Genomic DNA, 19,541 nt, shown 5'->3' on the forward strand with positions numbered 1-19,541 from the left:
CATAAATAGGTATAAATGTTACAAACAGTAATGCATACAGTTATCTAGGCAGCTTGCTATGATGTGAGCAGCACAAATGACTTGACCGAAATTATTTCAGTATCAAATCCATCTGTGTGTTACATTAAAAATGAAAGAGAGCACAGACACACACATTCTTCTACCCCAAACCCGGCATCAGCGGTGGCATCAGGTGGCCGGCTACAGACGATTGGCGTCTTGATTTTAGTCAGCTGGTTACCTACAGTGGATGTTTAGAAAACAACACATTCCAGGGACGCATTCCGACACACTCACACACAGCGCAGACACAACAAAACCAGCTTTCTGTTTGGACGGACGAGGTTGGTTTATTGTAACACAACAGAAGTGGCAGAAGTCAAACAAAGCCATCAAGAGGTTCTCTTTGTTTGACAGTTCTGCAAAATCTAAACAACTTTCCATGAACCAAATTTGTCTTTCGAACAAGAAGGTAGAAAAAAAAACATCAGACAGAGAACTCACTCATGACAGTTCCCCAGGCTGCCTGGGTGTTTGGTGAGCTGTAACAGCTAGTCTTACTATGGCATCTCCATCAACACATGAACCATCCAAAATGAAGTTTTCCCCCAGGCTGGACCTCCTCATAGATAATGAAGGACGCTAAGCCATTCAGGAGAGACTCAACATAGAACTTCAAGTGGAAGGTGGTTGAGTTGGCTTCGGTGTTTTTGAGGTGAGAGAGGCTGAAGAACCTCACAACCTCACTCCGAAACACTTTACATAGCCAGGAATTACAATATTCAGTGGATAATGAGTGTTTTCAGTGCAGAGTGTGCTTTCTTTTCAACAAATGTACACACAATTTAGTACATTTGGTCTGTAATTGGACCATGAAATGAGCTGTTGTAGGGTTGTTCATTCATTCACTATGTTTATTATGGTGGAAAACTCACCACAGTTGAAAAGACAGACAATAACTCAGGACTGTCGAGAACGAATTTACTTCCTCGTGCACTGTCACAGCCACCTGCATCGGTGACATATCACTGAGTAATTTGGATTTATGCTGGTGTGTTTGCACACCTGCCAAGACGTCGACAGCTTGACAGTAAACATCTGTCCTGTTCCATGTTTCATATTCCTTATGTTGTGACTCTTTTCAAACACTGTGCAGAGTGAGCACTCCACAGAGGTCGAGCATTATGTTGTGACATTTTGTCTTTCTGTTACATAATTAAAAGCAGGTCGCGCAAAAGAATCCAGAATTTTTTTTGGTTGGATTCCATGTTGAGAGAGACATCAGTGAGTGACGAATAAATATACTTTAGAAAATGCATTGTAATGCAGGAAATGATTACACAGTGGACAAGAGTGACACTAGCATGCCTTCCAGCGGAGCAAATCACTTCAGTTCAGGAACATATGCATTATGTTTGGCTTGAAATCTAGACTAGAAACATTGTTGGTATGCATCTATTTTCGTAAAAAGAAGTGCTGGGTGATAACAATAATTATCATGACGTAAGCGGCACATCAGTAACCAGACGATCAACATTCTCTCAATAGATCAATATTTTGCAGCTGTCCAAGGGCAGACCTGTCTAATGATCGACTGTTGTAGAAGTACTTATCAGTCCTTGGACTTGCAGCCATGCTCACATCACAATGTAGACAAGAATTTGGTTGTGTTTCAGTTGTCGACTAAATTAACAAAGTTGAAAAGACAACATAACTTCATTCACCCTTGTCGGTGATCACACGACTGGCTCTTTATGTTTATGATGATGAAGAAGCCACAAACATGTCAGACCATTGAAGCACACTTGTCTCGTTCACACTCATCTCACAGACCCGGAATTAAACCCAAAATAAAGCTGAAAGCACACAGTCTTAATATACATACAGATTTAATGTATATACACCTCCATGGTCAGTTTTTTTTTACTCTTTTTTTGCAGCTAATAAATACTTCCCCCTTCATCTCCTTGTCCAGAGTAGGGTGGGGGAAGGGAAAGACACTCGGTAGCTTGCCCCTTTGTTCAGTAATACCAGCATTAAAGAAAGTGTTGCTTGCACACACAACAGGGAAATATTACTGACAGTCATACATATATGCTCTGGCACAAACAAGGCAGCTTTGTTACGCCATGGTTCTTGTAACTGAATCAGGCCAGTGACAGTTTAATGAGGCTAAATGACTATGAGGCTTCAGGAAGATGAGGACTCCGGATGAAAGCGGAGGAAATGTGTCTAACGTGGGGGAGAGTTTCATTTGTCCTGAGGAAGCTTTTTTTTTCCCCTTGAAGAAAAGTTGAGGAGAACAACACTTGATGAACAACCCTTAAAATAGTGAAAAATGTATCAACCTATGAGTCATGTGATGCAGTAAATATTGGTTTGGTTGAAATAATCTGCTGAACAGGAGGACGAGGGGGAAACTAACAGAAGGTCAGAACTCCTCCCAGCACATTTTTCATGCACCCCTTAAAAAGCAGATCTTCCGATCAGTGCAGTCTCAGAATGTTTTGGCCTGAAGCGATAACATGCCTCGAATAGAACAAAATGGCGTGACAATTTGTCAAATAAATGTCTGCTCAGTGCATTTAACTCGTCTGATAAATGAGAATGCTAATCTGGGATACATCCTGTATGAGAGAAGACTGGTCAACTGACAGGCACATGCATTCACGCTCTAGGCTACTGTTTCCTCAAATCAATGACTTTGGTATTTTGTTGTCACGTTAATTAGACACTGGTTTTAACTAGCAGGTAGACTGTTATTGCGTCCTCTCTCGGCAATTTTAGCATTACAAATGTAAGGTTTACTGCAGTCAAACTATATACAAGGCACCCGGGCAATGGCCATTGTCCTTACCATTCCACCATGTTACATGTACTTACTAAAGAAAATGTAAAATCCAAAACAAACAAAGTGACATTGCAGTAGCTGTCTAACAAGTTACTGGCTTTGTGCTATCAGCCCACTTCATATTCAAGTCTTTCAATACAGTGACTCAGCGAAACAAAGGTGCCAAAAGGGCTTCCGGGTGGAGGAAGTTGGGATCTATTTCATTTTAAGTCAGACTCCAAAGCAGTAGAGCCAGTTTGAGAAGATCATTTTACCGGGGATGCCAGCTTTTCCACTTGGACTTGGGGTCTTAGACCCCAAAGGGTCAGTGACTCTTAGATAAATTAAATGATGCATCTTCCAAAATAAATACTTATGTGAGTTACAGTGAACTTTTACAATATCTGAAGCCTCACCACAGTAGCCATGTCAACACTGGTGCTACTAACTCCTGTGATGCCTGTGAAACAACCAAATCCTTTGGGGTTTTCTATTCAAACGGTGTTCTGTAACTTTACACTCTGGTATTGGTGGAGACAAAGTGTGGGAAAACCATGTTCTATTAGGGTGTAAGTCTATATGAGCAGATTAATTGAAGGCGCGGTATAACCTGGGAAACATTACACTCCCCACAAGTGATTACTGGACACGAGGGAAACCAGCGAACAGCCGCTCATCGTCAGCAAACAGGTTAGCATGCAAGCCTCACACCTATTGACAAATTATTGTTCCAGTGTCAATGTGGAGATGACTGGCATGTCATATAATGTTACACAGCTCCAGATTGATTCACACACAAAAAACAGCAACATATTTAATTGAAGCATTGGTATCAATCTGGAAAAAAAAACACTTTGACATTGTTTTGTTTCTCATTAAGAGAGCATGACACAATTAATTACCACAGAAAAGAAGAACCATATTACAATTCATGAGAGCATGAAGAGGCTACATGATGTTTTTATCATGCTAATCACTAGTGACTTTGATTTCCTCAAACTTCTCTTCCTTATGACAAGAGTACACACAGTTATGTGACATAACAGTGTTTATAATTGCTACTGTTGTGCAGCAGATATGTTCTGCATTCATGTATTTGAGACTCTTTTATTACATGGACAAAGAAAGAAAATATGAAGGTATACATGGAATCTTTTAATTTATGTCTTTACAAATCCCCCGTCCCTTCGTTCCCTCCCCCATGCTGCCCTGACATGACTCTGACCCGGGGCCCTTCAGCCCACCACAGGCGGGAGGCAACAGCTGGCTGAAAGCTGCATGGAGGAAATTAAAAACATATCTACCACTCCCTTATTAGCCCCGCCATCTCTCCAGATGAAGCCCACCATCTCTGGCAAGCTTTTATATTTTTATACTAAATATTAACGTCTCAACTGACTTTATGATACTAAACACTGTCTGAGGAGTTCGCTTTGAGACAATAACATCCTTAGTTATGATGGCAAGACATGATCAACCGGAATCATAGAGATAAAAACTAGTCGGGGAATCCCTCTTACATGAGCCAACAAGTGAAACATTAACCACCCAACCTTCTTAATTTGGACATAAACATGCTGCAGGTCACAATGTCAAGCCGATGGCACATGCTATCAGGCGAAGTTACAAACTAGCACAGGGCCAAAACATTGAACCTGAAAACTGATAGCCCAGCTTTACCCCAAATGAGAGGGTGAAAATGACTCCATTGACTCAGTGCATCCCCGTGACTGTCATGTTGCTGGAATCGTTTCATGTAAACATGTTCAAACAGCGCGGACCCACAACCCCAAACAAAGCACTGGGATGCTGGCGAAACAGGAAATTCGACTTCATTGCAGCAGTGGGGACGACTGTGAGCAAAGTGGGCCATCGAGTTTCACTACGCCCTGAGTCATCGCGGACCTAAACAAACAGGGCTGAATTGTTTTGTTTTTTCACGCACGCACACACACACACAGAGAGCAAAGCTTGGATCCAGTCAACACAAGAAGCGTCTGTTTTAATACAGACACTGCGGGAGGTTTAGCTCATAATAAAATATTTTCATTTTATTCTTAAATGAAAGGACATGTTTTAAATGCTTGTTTTAATAACTGATGCCTTGACTGACTGACTTCTAGGGGGACTTACTGTAAACATCAGATTGAACGTATAAACAAGATAATCTAGGACCAGAATTAGGGTAGCATTAGCTTGGCGTTTCAGACTGACATGCAGCTGTTTAACTTGATAACACATTTTGTAATGGCAGCACAATCTTAAAAAGTACCTAAACTTCCACCACAAGAGTTTTGGTTTACAAATCATCTTGGCTCACTTAAAAATGTCCTGACAAGATACATTAAGGCAGTTAGTTTAAAGGTCATATTGTAGCCGCTTCTTATGTCAGTAGTAATGAACATGAAACCCTAAAATCTCAGTTTCAATGTCATATTTTTGTGAAAGCCACACCAGTGAGTCAGTAGCATGTGGAGTTTTGGAGTGAGTGTGGGGGTGGAGCAGCTCCCTTCAAAGCTCCTGTGGAAGGTCTTGTTAATGAGATAAGCCGTCTCTTTACGTGCCACATGTGCAGCCAAAACGTTCACACAGTTCTCAGCTTGTGCCTTTCTGAGGAGGAAACTGAAGGGCCGGAATGCAAGCTAGATGACGGTGACCCTGAGCGGCCGGTGTCCAAGCTGTTAGCTGCCGGTGTGTCACAACAGCAGGCTGACAATCGAAACGGCAGCAGCACAAACACACACACACACCAATGTTAAGGCTTCTCATAAAACCGGTACTGTCGGCGCCCACTCACCACTTAAACTGAGGTTTCAGCTCTGGGGCTTTTTTTAAACCTCAGACCTGGAGAACATGGAGAACAGGTGTCACACACTCTGTGACAACAGAAGCATAAAGCCCAAATTCATGCTCCACCAAGAAAAGCCGGCTTGCCTCCCTGGAAGATCATTCACATGCCATGTCAGTTCCTCCCTGCAGTGGCACTGCACTCAAAGAATCAAATATTGACTGAGGACTGGCTATGAACCGCGCTCCTTCACTTCACCACATCTACTTTGACTGCTAAAAATAATTCAATAAAGAACATGTCCCATGGTGTTTGCTCCGTTTTACCCAAGAGAACAACTGAGCAGGAGGATGTGACATATTTGAGGACAAATTAAGTCCTGAACACTCTCACACATGCCATGCCTTTTAAAGGTAAACAGGAAATTAGCTTGTAAACAAGCTATGCATTACAGCCATTTATTAATTAAACACGTGGTACACTGTTATTAGACAGCATTGTGTTACGCTATGAAAAGTGTTCATTGCAAAAGCTTCAGTAACCACAATAAATGGGTCAGAGAGGAATATTGTTAGAGATGCTAAACCTTCAGCCAAGTCTCGGGTGCTTCATGGCTTAAATGTTGGGAGGAGAAGCTTAAAGGTCGTTGGATTATGAAGTTTCAAAATAAGTTAAGGTTTATCCCGATGCCTCAAATCGCTTGCATTTACCATTCTGATTCCACAGAAAAAAACATACCAGGATTTTTTTAAAGCTGATTTTTTTTTTATAAATAAATAAAATGGTTGCACTGTCAACTACTATGGCTATTAAACGACAAATGAACCACCTTCAAACCAAGTGATCATCAAGTAGCTTAAGGCTTTGACAGAAAGGTGTCACACAGAGACAGGATCGAGAATCCGTCCTCCGCACTGAACCATCTGTTTAGACGGACATACTGTGGCAGGCTCAGCAAGGCCAAGCCATGATTAATAGCCCTTCAGCAAGCCTGCTACTCCGGAGACGAGGGAGGTTAGATTAGATTTATATCACTCCCTCTACTTGGACAAGGTAGCTGCGACTACTAACACAATATTGTTGCAACGAGCCTTAGGTTGTGTGAGATCGCACATTAGGACCAATGTGTTAAATTAGGAAATGAAACAAAGGCAATTAGTGATCACACTGATGCACACTGCAGTCAATGAATGTTTTGAACCGCTTTGAATGTCAGGATTTTGGCAGCTACAATCAAAAACACTGTTATAAGAAAGTCTCCACTGGCTTTTCCTCTTCATGTCATTTGGCAGAAATATAGATTTAATGACAAATTGTTTGGATCTTGTGCCAACAAATTTATAATTTTTGTATTTTTTGAGAGCATCCGACTTGTTACATTCTAGTAAGAAGTTTCATGATGTGTTAACCATAGGGGCGTAGTGTAAAGCCTGGTGGCATAAGAAGGGGTGGGTAATTTGTATTCAAAATCAATAAAAAATAATTTTAAAAGAGGGAAACAAGTTTTTTAAGAATCACAGCCACTTTCTTTTAATTTAGTTTAATAATATATTAATATTACATGCTAATGTACATAATATATTTTCACAATATGTCAGTTTAAGACAAGTATCTCTGTAACAGTAGTATTACAGTGTTATTACACAGATTGTATAATCAAGTAAAGCACTAATCTACAGAAAACGAGCTTAAAGGAAAATTGATATTTTGGATGTTGGTCCCAGCTGTGAGGTGCTCATGCGTTTCCCACTCTTGTGTGGCTTTTCTTCAGACTAAGTGGTAGCTGACGAATGAATCAATCGACTGTTGGGAGATTTGAATAGTCTTATGCTAAAAAAATGAGATCATTAAAAATGACTAAATATTTGTAATATTCAACCGTGACATACCAAACATTTGCAGTGTGTTCCTTTCAACTTCAATAACCTGCCATGACTAAGCAGCTTAGACTTGGCGTGAACACTGAAGAAGCACTGATCAAATCATTCCCAGTGTCTTTTCAGTGTGTTTTTCCTGCTTCAGCATTTATCCGTATTAAAGGGCGGGTGCAACATCCCCTTTTCACTTGGTGCCCTCACGCTGAGAACTGGAAACAGCGCTCTCTCTGTAACTTACATTCTCTTTGTTAATTATAAATCTCCTGGTCTCATTCCAGGAAATGGATAGGAGGGAACTCAAGAATGCAAATGAGTGATGGTCACTCATTTATGGGATACTGGGGAATGAACATGTGAATACGGTGGTTGAGTTGTAAGCTAAATAGGCAGAAGGACAAGGTTTTATAAAAGGTTAAAGAAAAGACCATGGAGCCATGAAGCTGACCCCAATTCCACCATGACTCTGCTCAGTACGAACGAGGGAGGGAGGGAGGGAGCGCTCCAGACATAAACCTACAGTGACAGTGCCACTGCTCAAACAACACCCCCTCCTCTGAATCACCCTGTATTTGTTCCTCGCCCCTCCTCCAACCCAATCTTCCACTTTTACAACTTGTAATGTTTTGGAAGATTTGTGGGCGCGATGAGACGACTGTTGATTTGACAAAAAGCCTTGTTTGTGGCGGGAATCATTAATCACGGAGTCAGCGTTTCTGTGTGCCACCCAGGCGTGGATGAGAAAATAAAAGACAAGGCTGCGCATAAAGAATCTAGAGAATGTGGCGTTGTGACCCCAATTTTACCAGGAGAGGGAGTAGGGCACGATATCAGGAGCAGATACTGTATGTATGATTAGAGCTTGGCAAAACAACACTTCCATATTTTAATATAGATCTAGAATTTGAAAGTGATTCATGGTCATTCACAGATATACATTTGTAATCTAGAAAATCATTTCCTCTCTTGTGCTCTTGAGTTCATTTCAATGACAGATCCATTACAGTCCATTAAAGGCTAATACAGTTCGTCGAGGTCCAGTGGAAATCAGTAATAGGAGACAGTAGATCTATTGGGGATCAGTGAAGCTTACGGTGCAAATGCTTAGCAACAACACTTAAATTAAGGAAGAGAAAGGGAGAACTGGTGTACAGTTGCAGTTCATTCACCTACTGTGAACTTCAGATGGAAAAAGAGGACGGAGACAGGCAAACTCAGACTGAACAGTTTCACTTCATGACTTGCAAACTAAGCACTGACAAAATTTGGGAATGAAGCAAAAGAACAAGAAAAAAAAATATGATATGGGACTGAAATATCCATAGATAGTATAACGATTATAAACAAAGCTAGTGTCAGTCACTTGGCAGGCTAAAGAGACCAGAAAATAAATAGGAAAATTGTATGATTTTGCAGTAAGAAACGCAGCTAATTCATTGAAAGTCTCTAAGATGAATCAATCTATTTGTTTAACCACACCAGCACAACTTTGATGTGACTACACCAAATGACTATGCGTGTAAATCCATCACAGCATCATGTTTGGATGATGATGCGATGTTCATGATTATAACAAATGCCATTGCAAATCGGTTCAGCCATTGACGCAGCTACAAAATATTTCCATCTAACTGCCATTTACACCAACTCACAGCTAAAAACATGATTCTCACCAGGAGTTCTACTCAACATTGGGAGGCCCCGGGAAGCACTGCCCCTCCCTCTCCTGGAAATATTGAAATTTACAACCCTCAGAAGCACCTTTCCTGCCACTAGCATAACAACCTGAACACAGAAACACAGACCATAATGTAGTTAAAGCTACTCATAGTGTTTGAATTGCGAACAAATAACAATTGTTCTTCGATGTGCAACATCCGATTGTTTTACTGACACACTAAGAAAAAACATGCATGGACTGCAGGACATGTAAGCAACATGTAAACGTGTAAGTACTTCAACACATGCCGTCAAAAAGGTGGCATCTGCAGTTCATTGTTTATGTTGTACAAAACGTTAAATTGAGTTCAAATCAGGTTTTTTTTTGGAAACTTAATTTTCCTGAACACCCTTATCATCGTCAAGCTCCATCTATAACGGACACTGAAAAACCAAAACTGTATACATCTGAAGTTTTGTTGAAATTCCGGTCTTCAGTCAGCAAAGACTTTTGTTTATGACTGGCAAACTGAAAACCCAGACAACAAGATTGGATCAGACATTTGTGATTCACCAAGACAAAAACACGCAACACATGCCATCTGACGGCGATTGTAACTCAGTCATAAATTATTTGACAACATTTTCTGGGAGTAAGACGCAGCTGCGAGCGACAAACTATCGGCTCACTCTGGGAAAAGGATTGAAAGCGCTAAGCTCACCGTTTTGGCAGAGACCCTGAGATGGTGTGCTAAGTGGGTTAAAGCGCACCCCGAGTCTCATAATCGCTTTGGCTTCTCCCTCCTCCTCCTGCTGTCTGCCAGCACCAGCTGTAGGGAGCAATTTCAAGTCCCGCAGAATATCTGGAGATGCTGAGGCAGAAGTAGTTGAATCGAAACAGAGTACACCCAAAAGATGCAACATAATAATGTGGACAGACACCGTAGCAGAGCACATCAGTATCACCGCTTTAGAACACGACCTCGGGCAAATCTTTCTCTCTATGTTCCTTCATGTCTGACACCTACAGCATCTGATCTCTTCACTGCTCCTGACTATACATTTATGATACCTCATTGTCTGTCAAGAGTTCACAGAATTTCATTCCAAGACTTCAACACACACTGCTCGCCAGGCACTGTGGTAACATGAAGCGCCGCTGAAACCGTAATGGTGTAGTGTTGCAAGCCAGGCTCTGTCTGAACACAGGCCCCGGAGAGACCAGTCACTGTTTGCCAGAGGGACTTTGACTCAGACCTAAAAAACTACAGTAGGTCCATTGAAGCAAAAACAAAGGGGGTTATAAAGAACTGAATAAACCGATGCTGTGAGAAAAGACAAGGTGAACGTGGTGGAGTTTGGCTCTTCAACACAGCTCAGGTTGATTGACAGCAATAATCGGGAAAAATATTTAATTACAAAATGTGGATTTGCCTGCATTACTGGCTGCTACACAACTGAAATTTGAAATAAGGAGAGACTCAAAAGAACCAGTTCTGGGTTCATGTGCCATCACAGGCTGTGCTTTCAGATACCGGCTCAGCTGAGTCATGTGCTCTTGGAATATGCAGAAATGTGTATTGAGATGGAATATTTGTTGGTCAGTTTCACCACCAGTTAAGTGGGAAATGTATTAAATTCAAGGTGTTCTTCAAGGTTCCTAATTATTTGACTGTTGATATTTATTGCCATGCCTTCCAAGGCATTAGAATTATTGAAGATATAGCATCATTATATTTTCAACACAGAAAAAAATACCAAACTTTTTTTTAAATAGCCCAGGTGTCACGCAAAAGGGATGCACATGTACAAAAGTCTGTTTAAGACTTTGAAAGGTGCGTTCATATGAAGCGTTTTTGCCTTCAAAAGAGGGAGCCACTTTTGGGTAGATGTTGTAATCACTATTCTTTTTAAGAATAGTTTGGTCATGGTTTCAACAACGAAAGGGAAGGTGTGGCCCAAACCATTTCTTACCCCAGTGAACTGCTGTGCCTGTTTGTGAAGCAGTGATCGGAACAGGCCATTACGCCAGACACAAGACTAAACGTTACTTCGGGTCAACTGAGGTTAACCGGAGGCCATTTTCCAACTCAAGGCTTAATCTGGACCAACAAGCATGTGGTTTGAACGCAACAGCAGAAATGATTAGTTCTGAACCATTCATGGTTTTTAACTCAATTCATCAGAAGAAAGAAGTGGGAAAGATACGGTTATGTAATTAATCTTTTTAAAACTGTCAGAGTTGAAACCCATTGGACTGTCATCGTATATTGAGCGCACAAACTCTGGTCGGACAGTCATCTTCAACAAGAATAAACTGGTTGTTTTAGAGCATAATAAAGGAGGATGCCAGGCTGCATCACTGATCAAAGTTCACCAGAAATCCAGAGTCATCCCATTGAAAGTCCAAGCAAGTGAGGAGTGCTGTTACAACAAGCTTAATCCATCAAGCAGCCCTCTCTCTTTCTCTCTGTGTTTGGTTTAGGACTTGTCCAGGGAGTGGCTGTACAGCCCAACTTGCACTCACGCATGCATGTGCAACCACACTAAGCTGCACATGTGCTCACAAAGGCATACACTGGCCTACTTGTGTTCCAAGCACATTCAGCAATGGTGCTTTAAGGAACGGGGAGGAAAGGTGGAATCAGAGTAAGAGGACAAACACAACAAACAGGAGAGGCTATCCACGGGGCTGTCGGCATTCCTGTCACACTTCGACATGGGAACCACAAGAAAAACACAGACTTCCACAGACAACTGTGCAAGGGAGAGTAGTGTGTCAGTGCAGAGTGAGTGCGACACGAGCGTCTGCAGTTGCATGGTGGGAATGTGTTTAATGGACGCAGTCATGTGTGTTCGGCTGAGAGAAGCCAAAGGATTGGTGTGCGGGAGAAAGAATATAACAGAGGGGTTGACTAAGTGCACATTGTAGTAGGAGGGTGAGGCAGTGTGGGTCAAACAACTTCTAGCCACAGGCGGTTTGATAGTAGTGACCTTGAGAACAGACACACAAAAACATACCCATTTTGTGAGTTACACCTCATGTATTTCAGGCAGGTAGAAAAAAAGCTGTTCAGTCACAAACAGCTTGGATGTTTACAACAGAGTCCTCACCTTAAGGCAACCCTCTCTTTGGGCAGGAAGGTACAGTATCATGTTTATACAATAAAACACTGTTTCTTTTGGTTTTGTCCTACTTTCTTATTGATGTTGTGTTTGCCAGGAACCACTTCAGCACCATAGGCAGAGCATTTTCTTATCAAATCTTGGCAGTGTAGTTCACTGAGGGATCATACACAACATGGGCGGACAAATTACTCAGACACTGACGGACTGAAAGAAGAGAAGAAGCTCACAAGCTTGAACAACAGACCTCTTCTTCAGTCTGTCCGCCTAACCTCGCTCAACCCCCATTTAACCATTTTACTCCATCTGAGTTATCGGCTATCTTCTCTTCCCTTCACTCCCACGGTGATAACAGACTCTCCTGTTGTAAGGAGAAACACCCAAACTTCTGTCACTTCCTTCTCCCCTCCTCTGGGACGAAGCGGTCAGCACTTCAATTGCAAGTCACGCATACAGAGCTTTGCTTAGTTACATCCACATTTGGATTGCATTATACTATATTTGGGCAATAAGTTTTTTTTCTTTTGCTATCATGTTGACTGTAGCTAATGGTAGTGGACAGAAAAAATAGCTAACAAAATATCATCTTCTTATATACTGGCTCAAAGCCAGTGATTTCAGAGCCCTCATATATTAACAAAATTTTCATACCAACTATTTGTCATAAACATGGGTTGTCAGCTAAAACAAAAATCAGTTATGACAATGTAATTCTAGGCTCAAAACACAACACAAATGACTACGGATACACACATTTGGACAGAATAAAGGTTTGACGACTCTTAATCAGAGAAAGACACTACAAAAAAATAGAGTGCAATGATCAAAGGCGAAGTCCACATAAACAGAACCAGTTCGATGACAATGAATTGCTGAGAGACTCAAAACTGCCAAAAAGCTCATAACACAGAGCAGTTTGTTGGGTTGCGGTTGGCCTGTTTTAAACATCAGTCTTCCACAATGGACAGCTTTTAATAGCTTAGTGAGGTCAACATGGCTTGATTCAAGTGGTAGGACTTAAGATTAAAATCTTTCTGTTTTGACTTCAGAGGATTTCAAGACACCAGAGTTCATATCATCTCTTTAAGATAGTGACTCAATCTATCAAAATTATAAAAAATAAAACCCTTTAAAACTAGTGTTGTCCAATATTCTAATATAATTGTGAATATTATTTGTACTTTAATCATGACCGTATAGAGGGGAGTACACAACTAGAATGATGGGAAAGTGGGGGGCATCCTGGACTGCACGGCGCCGTGAATGTTACCACTTTGGAGAGTTTTTTCAAGAGCTCAAATGTTGATCGACGAAATGTAATAAGGCACTTGAAACCAGCTTCAAAAGCACTGTTGATTAGAGCATAAAGATTCACAGCCCCAGAAGTCTCTCTCTAAAACAAGCCGGTAACTTGTGGCTCCAAACAACAGATTACTACAAATGTGACCTGAATAAGAAGGTGGGGAATTGAATTGAAGCAGAGGACTCGATGAGGAGGTATGCGTGGAATGGCGGCGTGCAACGCTCACTTGGCATTGCAACAACGGCCCCACAGTCACAAGCCGGAATGGGTAAAGAGTCAGAAGGTGGGAGAGGCCGTGAAAGTCAAATTCTCAGCTCACATACCACAAGAGGAGGGGACAAAAAGAAACAGACTTTTGAAGTAGCATCATAAAAATCCTCCGGTGCAACACAAGAGACGAAAAAAAAAAGCCAGAAACGTCTAACCGCGCGCACACACACACACACAAGAGCTGTGTGGGTTCTTTGTGAGGGAGCCCTCCAGCTATCTGTGTGTTCAATGACGTGGAGGTCACTAAAAGCAAACAATTTCAACTTCTAAAGTAAAGAGGAACAAAAGTGTTCTTCCACAATGTTTAATTGTTCTATCAAAATGTTTATTTATTATCATGTGAGGTTCTGAAGTCATCCAGCTCAGCGCTCCACTTCCTCACCCTTATTAGCCCAACAAACACATTACATGGAATTAGAAGGCCCTAATAATATAACACAGAGCTGGCTCAGACTCATATCAATTACCCAAATAAAACAACCTCGACAAAAACAGTTGCTGCAAAGACGCTGCAAAGACATGGAGCAGACGACCGGCCACATTCCTGCGTCAGCATAAGTCAACATTTCCTGAATAATAAAGGAATTCTTCAAGAGGTCACAATGACTGATCTCCTCACTTCTCCCTGCTTCTATGATTCACCAGGTAACACTTGGTTGATCAGTACACATCCTGCGTTGTTCGCACTCATTTCCTGTCTGACTCTGACCCCCAAGAACTCAGTGACAGAATGACCAATAAGGTGGAAATGCATCCCGGAATTTAAAGGGAGAAATAAAGTAAGAGAGGACAACGGTGGCTTTGTGCTCTCATTGATTTAGGGGGCCGAAGGATGTTGCACAGGAGTAAAAACACTACTTAGTTTTGTGTTGATGACCTTGTTGAACTAGATTTTTGAGTATAAAACTTTTTCTCCAGTATTAACTGTTCAGGGTTTCCGCCATATAAACTAGCATGGCGTGCTGCCACCCCTTAAATGAGAGTCGCCACACCATCATAAAAATGATCTATTTTTGAAGATAAAATATAAGACAAACCTATCAAAACAAACTGATCGAGACATCATGGAGGTGAACATCAACATGACAGTTTTCGCTGAGTTACTTGCGGAAAAAAACAAAATGATGACTGCAGTCTGTTGCTTGCAGAAGCCGCGCATTCCGGCTGGACTTATGAAAAGACGACCCACATGAGGACGGTTTGGATTGGAGGCAGATTTATTTCTCATGATAAAAAAACTAGCATTATTACTGTCACTAATTTGGTAAACAACAAAACATTCCCCTCTGTTCCTCTATCATTTCTTGGTTGGCTGCGTTCCCTTCCATTGTTTTGTTTCTTCCCATGGTGGCCATCTTGAGTTTTACAAGCAATTCTAAATCTTACAAAGATTTTGTTTGCCGATTGCATTGACTCCAACTTCATACACATGAGCAAAATTGTTGATATGCTTGGAATGGAGAGGAATTTAAATATTTAATCACGCTCACCATTTATTATATATCTCTCTCCAAAAAAAAAAAAAAACCCCGGCCACGTCATCCAGGATTTCCTCTTTTCGGAACATTTTGTCATAGACAGGCTTCACCATATGCTCCATGGAGTGTAGAGACACAGACTCCACCTGCCCGCCATGGCAATCAGCCCAGGTTTGGATAAATATAAGACTGGTGAAATCAAAGATGCACTGGTGTAAATCTCTGGAGAGAGGCAAACAGAATGACGTACAAAATATCTCCACATTTGACTAGTTACAACCTAGAAAAGGAAATTATGACCAACTACTAAATATTTCTTCTAATGGTTGAGAGCTTCCAATTTAAACGTTTTCGACAGACTCCTGCATGGAGCCTGTCAGGGGCATGACTAGCATGACTTAAATATCATCCAATAAAGGGGTCCAACAAATGCCCGCCTAGCTTGCTAATGGCCTAGCGCTGGGTTCCTTTGAAGTGTTTTGCGGACGGATGAGCAGGCTTCCCCTCTCGCTGGCTTCCTCTGCTACCAACACTGACCAGTGGCAGGACTCGACCCGTCTGAAGAACGGCCTACTCAACATCTGTGTTTATCCTCAAGCTAAAACCAACATGCTATATTTACCCCAGCCAAACATGCCCTGTGCAGGGAAACTGAAAGGGAAAAAAAAGATTTGCGTCTGCAATTCAGGCTCTGCTATGCATCAGGCTCATTCTACCTCCTCGCACACTTAAGACCACCAGTCCAATCGCTGCATTTTTTTGGACATTTGCATGCAGGATGAGGATCTGTGATTCATTCACACCCTCAGGAGGAGCCACAGATTAGTAAACAACACCTCGGGGGGATCTGACCTCCGTCTGAGACGAAACGTAGGAGTCCGAACTGATAGATCAACTGCCTGCTTAGCGAATGCTTTATTGCAGCACAGGAGGCTATAAAGCACGCTCTCATTTATGGAGACGTGTTGTGCTCCTCTTTAGTAAATCACTGACCCTGCTGACACTGTCATGCATACTGACTTACGGATAAAGACCCCCAGAGGACCCCAACACATCAATGAGAGTGTGGGCAAAGGGCTCAGATACCCCTCCTGTCCCATGACATTTTATAGTATTAAACAACACAGCTGCACTTCAACTAATAATCTGATGAAACAACACAATCGTGTCAGTGTCTACCTCCACCAAGAGACACACCTGTCACTCAGGCAGATATTTTCTCTGTAACAGCACATCACACGTCAGTGTCAAACCGCAGAGCCTCACAGCTCACATTACATAATTAAGAAACAGAATTTTCAACTAGCTGGATGGACACAGAAGCCCACACAATGTACCCGATGTCTCTGTTTTGTTCTGTATCCTGGCAAGATGGACTGTTTTCTTTATCAAGCACAAGCACACAAGAATGTTCATAAGAAAGGGAGGTGAAATATCACTGGACTTACATTGCAAGCAACAACTGTTTCAACTGAAAACTGTGTTTTAAGACCTAATACATTATTTAAAAGCTCAAAGTAGTCTTTGATTCAGAAGACATCCTTATTTTAGTTCTACTGATGTGGGCAGAAGTCTGTTTTTGTAACAAACTAACCCTGTTACCCAGGAACACTGCATCTAACATGTGCTATTGAGTGAATTAATCTGGGATCCCGAACCTAACGGCAGTTTTATTTACAAGTTGCGTCAAGCTCAGATTAACAGTCCAAGGATTTAAACTGTGTCATGGTGTCAAAAGAGGTTTTGCACAAGGCAAAAAGAATGTTGGGTACAGCATCAAATAAGATCAAATAAGAGATAGACGTCAGAAGGCAGCTGAGCTCATTTGGTTTAGGACATGAAACATTCCAAGTTCTGTGACACAGAGCTGGCTGTGTCTAAAATTTAAAGAACTTTCATTCATATCCACAAACTGGCCAAATAAATAAGAAACAGAGTTGTCGGATACCGGTTATCGTACTCACTCTCTCATCACACAACAAAAAAACTTAAAAGCAGTCGATAGATATCCAGCAGCAAATATCTCACTCTGAAATGCTGTAATACTCACACCGATTCCAAACTCTTCCATTAAAAAAAGACGGTGCAGTGTCAAAGGAAGAAGTGCACTGCTTTAACAAAAATATGACAGCTAATATGCCAACAGGTGAAACATCACTGACGCCCAAAGGCTGATGCAAATGTTTTTGAAATGACTGACCAAACTCTGATGTTCAACAACACCATCATGACAGTAGAAAGCAAAACTCTTTTTTTATACACCGGTCAGTAATGTCCTTGACCGGTCTTTGTAGATTTAGCAGGTCAACAAAGACCGCTGAATTCCTTCTCTTGTAAAGAAACCTTTAAAGTCTTCCTGAACTAGAGCACAGAAACGCCACCAAAAGTAAATAATCTGTTCGACCTTATACAATCTACAATCTCCTAAAAATAAAATTAATATCCACTAATAACATCTTCACAGGTCTTTGCATTTAAAATGTGTGATGTAACCCACCGTGGTTATTATTTTTATAAGTCTAAAATCAACATCTTAAGCCAACAAAAAGCTGGAATAAATATAATGCTGCCTATATTACATTTCAATGTACTCTCTGGACACACAATACACACAAGCACAGCTATGATTACAAAAGTTCTTATACCTTCACAGCAGAACAGGCGAGCCTGTGAACGAAATACTGTACTTTGACAACAATGCTATGTGAATGTAAAATAAAAGGTGTAATTACACAGGTCATAACACATAACTATACGGCTTTTAAACCAGGAGGCTTGCCAGGTTGAGTCACTGAAACACCATTCTCTTGTTATCTTAGGTAATAACAAGCCCATTATCTCCACCAAGGATGCAACCAGAGTAAATGATGCCATGCTCTGTTGCTCCGGCACGACAGATCCATCACCCTGATGCTCGACGTGTCATTTCCTGAGGGTTGGGGAATACGCAAGCAGCATGGGAATCACTGGCAAAAGAAGACGACACACCGAGGAATCATCACCTTCCTTTGCTGAGCGCACACACTCGAAAGCACACGACACGCAGAGGCCAACAAACGTAGCACATACATCTTGCTCGGTGAACAGGTTGTGCACGTCCAAAAAGGGCACGATCAACACAAGAAAACGTGTTGCACATGTTCGGCTAGAAAACCGTAAACACGGTCACTAGAGTAGGAACCGTTTGCACATACCAGTATGCGTGCGAGTACTTGAAACAACACATCGAATGCTACCCATTCATAAACAAATGCAGAGTGAATGCAACTTCCGATTACCAGCTCAAGTGGAAAGGCTAACTAACTAGCGGGCTATAGCCTCAGACCCAAACAAAGCTAGCATTGTCTGGAACTTGTAGTTTTGTCGTTTTCCACTGGCCTTAACAACCGGTAAGTGGCCCAGGTACGAAAACTACAAATGCGAACGAAGACTGCAGCGCTGTACATGCGCAGTAAGCACATCGGCGATGAGGGAGGTTGTAGAATTCGGGTAGTTCGTAAAGTCGCTACGGTAGTTCAGGTGGAGGAGGACGATATTCCACACACGCTACCAGCGATTAAACAACGGCTGGTGGCGACGCAAGTAGAAAGAGAGAATAGACTTGAACTCAGACAAAGCAGTGAAGAAGCTACTTTGTGTATTAGCTGAAGTTGCCCGGCTCCTTCTCCGCGCTGCTCGCTAAACCTTAGTCACTTTTCAAAAGCCTGCTCCTTCCAAAGTGTGTAAAACTCAGACAGAGCCGGCGCCAGAGAGCATAACGTCTACCTTATTCAAAGCGCCGCTCCGATGTATCTCTTCCGCTCCAGTCCATTAAAATTAATCTCCAGACAGAGCGCGAGCTCCGTGTGCCGACGCTTGACTGCCTTTTCACTGAGCGGAGACGTTGCTCAACCGAAACCACGGCGAAGCTGCACCCGTACGCTCCGCGCATGCGTCGATCTTCCGTTGGCGTAGTAGAGAGATAGAGCCGGGTGCAGCAAATACCCAGAGGCTCCCACCGGAGTGCAGCTTTCCTTGGCGGTCAAAAAAAATAAGGGGGGAAAAACAGGTGTATGTGAGAATAGGAGAGTAAACCCTCCAGGCATGATACCTCGGAATCATTCTATGCATTCTTCATGAGGCGCTGTTTATTTCACACACTTGTTATAAATAAGTAAATAGCACAACCTTGTGGCAGGGAAACACCATCCATCCTTAGAATGACTCGCTTTTG

At 41.9% G+C, this 19,541-nt stretch overlaps 1 protein-coding gene across 7 annotated transcripts in view; it reads right to left on the minus strand.

The window, feature by feature from the left end:
* The window catches only part of sipa1l3 (signal-induced proliferation-associated 1 like 3), a 50,057-nt gene extending 30,821 nt beyond the window's left edge, over positions 1–19,236 (minus strand). For 5 of the 7 annotated variants that reach the window (XM_053873523.1, XM_053873521.1, XM_053873522.1 and 2 more), the window contains exon 1: positions 19,094–19,236. The gene's annotated coding sequence lies outside the window, so the exon portion shown is untranslated. Of the gene's footprint in view, positions 1–17,378; positions 17,555–19,093 lie in introns of those variants that run through there. The other 2 variants (XM_053873520.1, XM_053873519.1) reach the window with 2 other exon arrangements.
* Between the last annotated feature and the right edge of the window lie 305 nt (positions 19,237–19,541).

Source organism: Synchiropus splendidus, chromosome 8 (assembly GCF_027744825.2).
Source record: "Synchiropus splendidus isolate RoL2022-P1 chromosome 8, RoL_Sspl_1.0, whole genome shotgun sequence".
NCBI lineage: Eukaryota > Metazoa > Chordata > Actinopteri > Syngnathiformes > Callionymidae > Synchiropus > Synchiropus splendidus.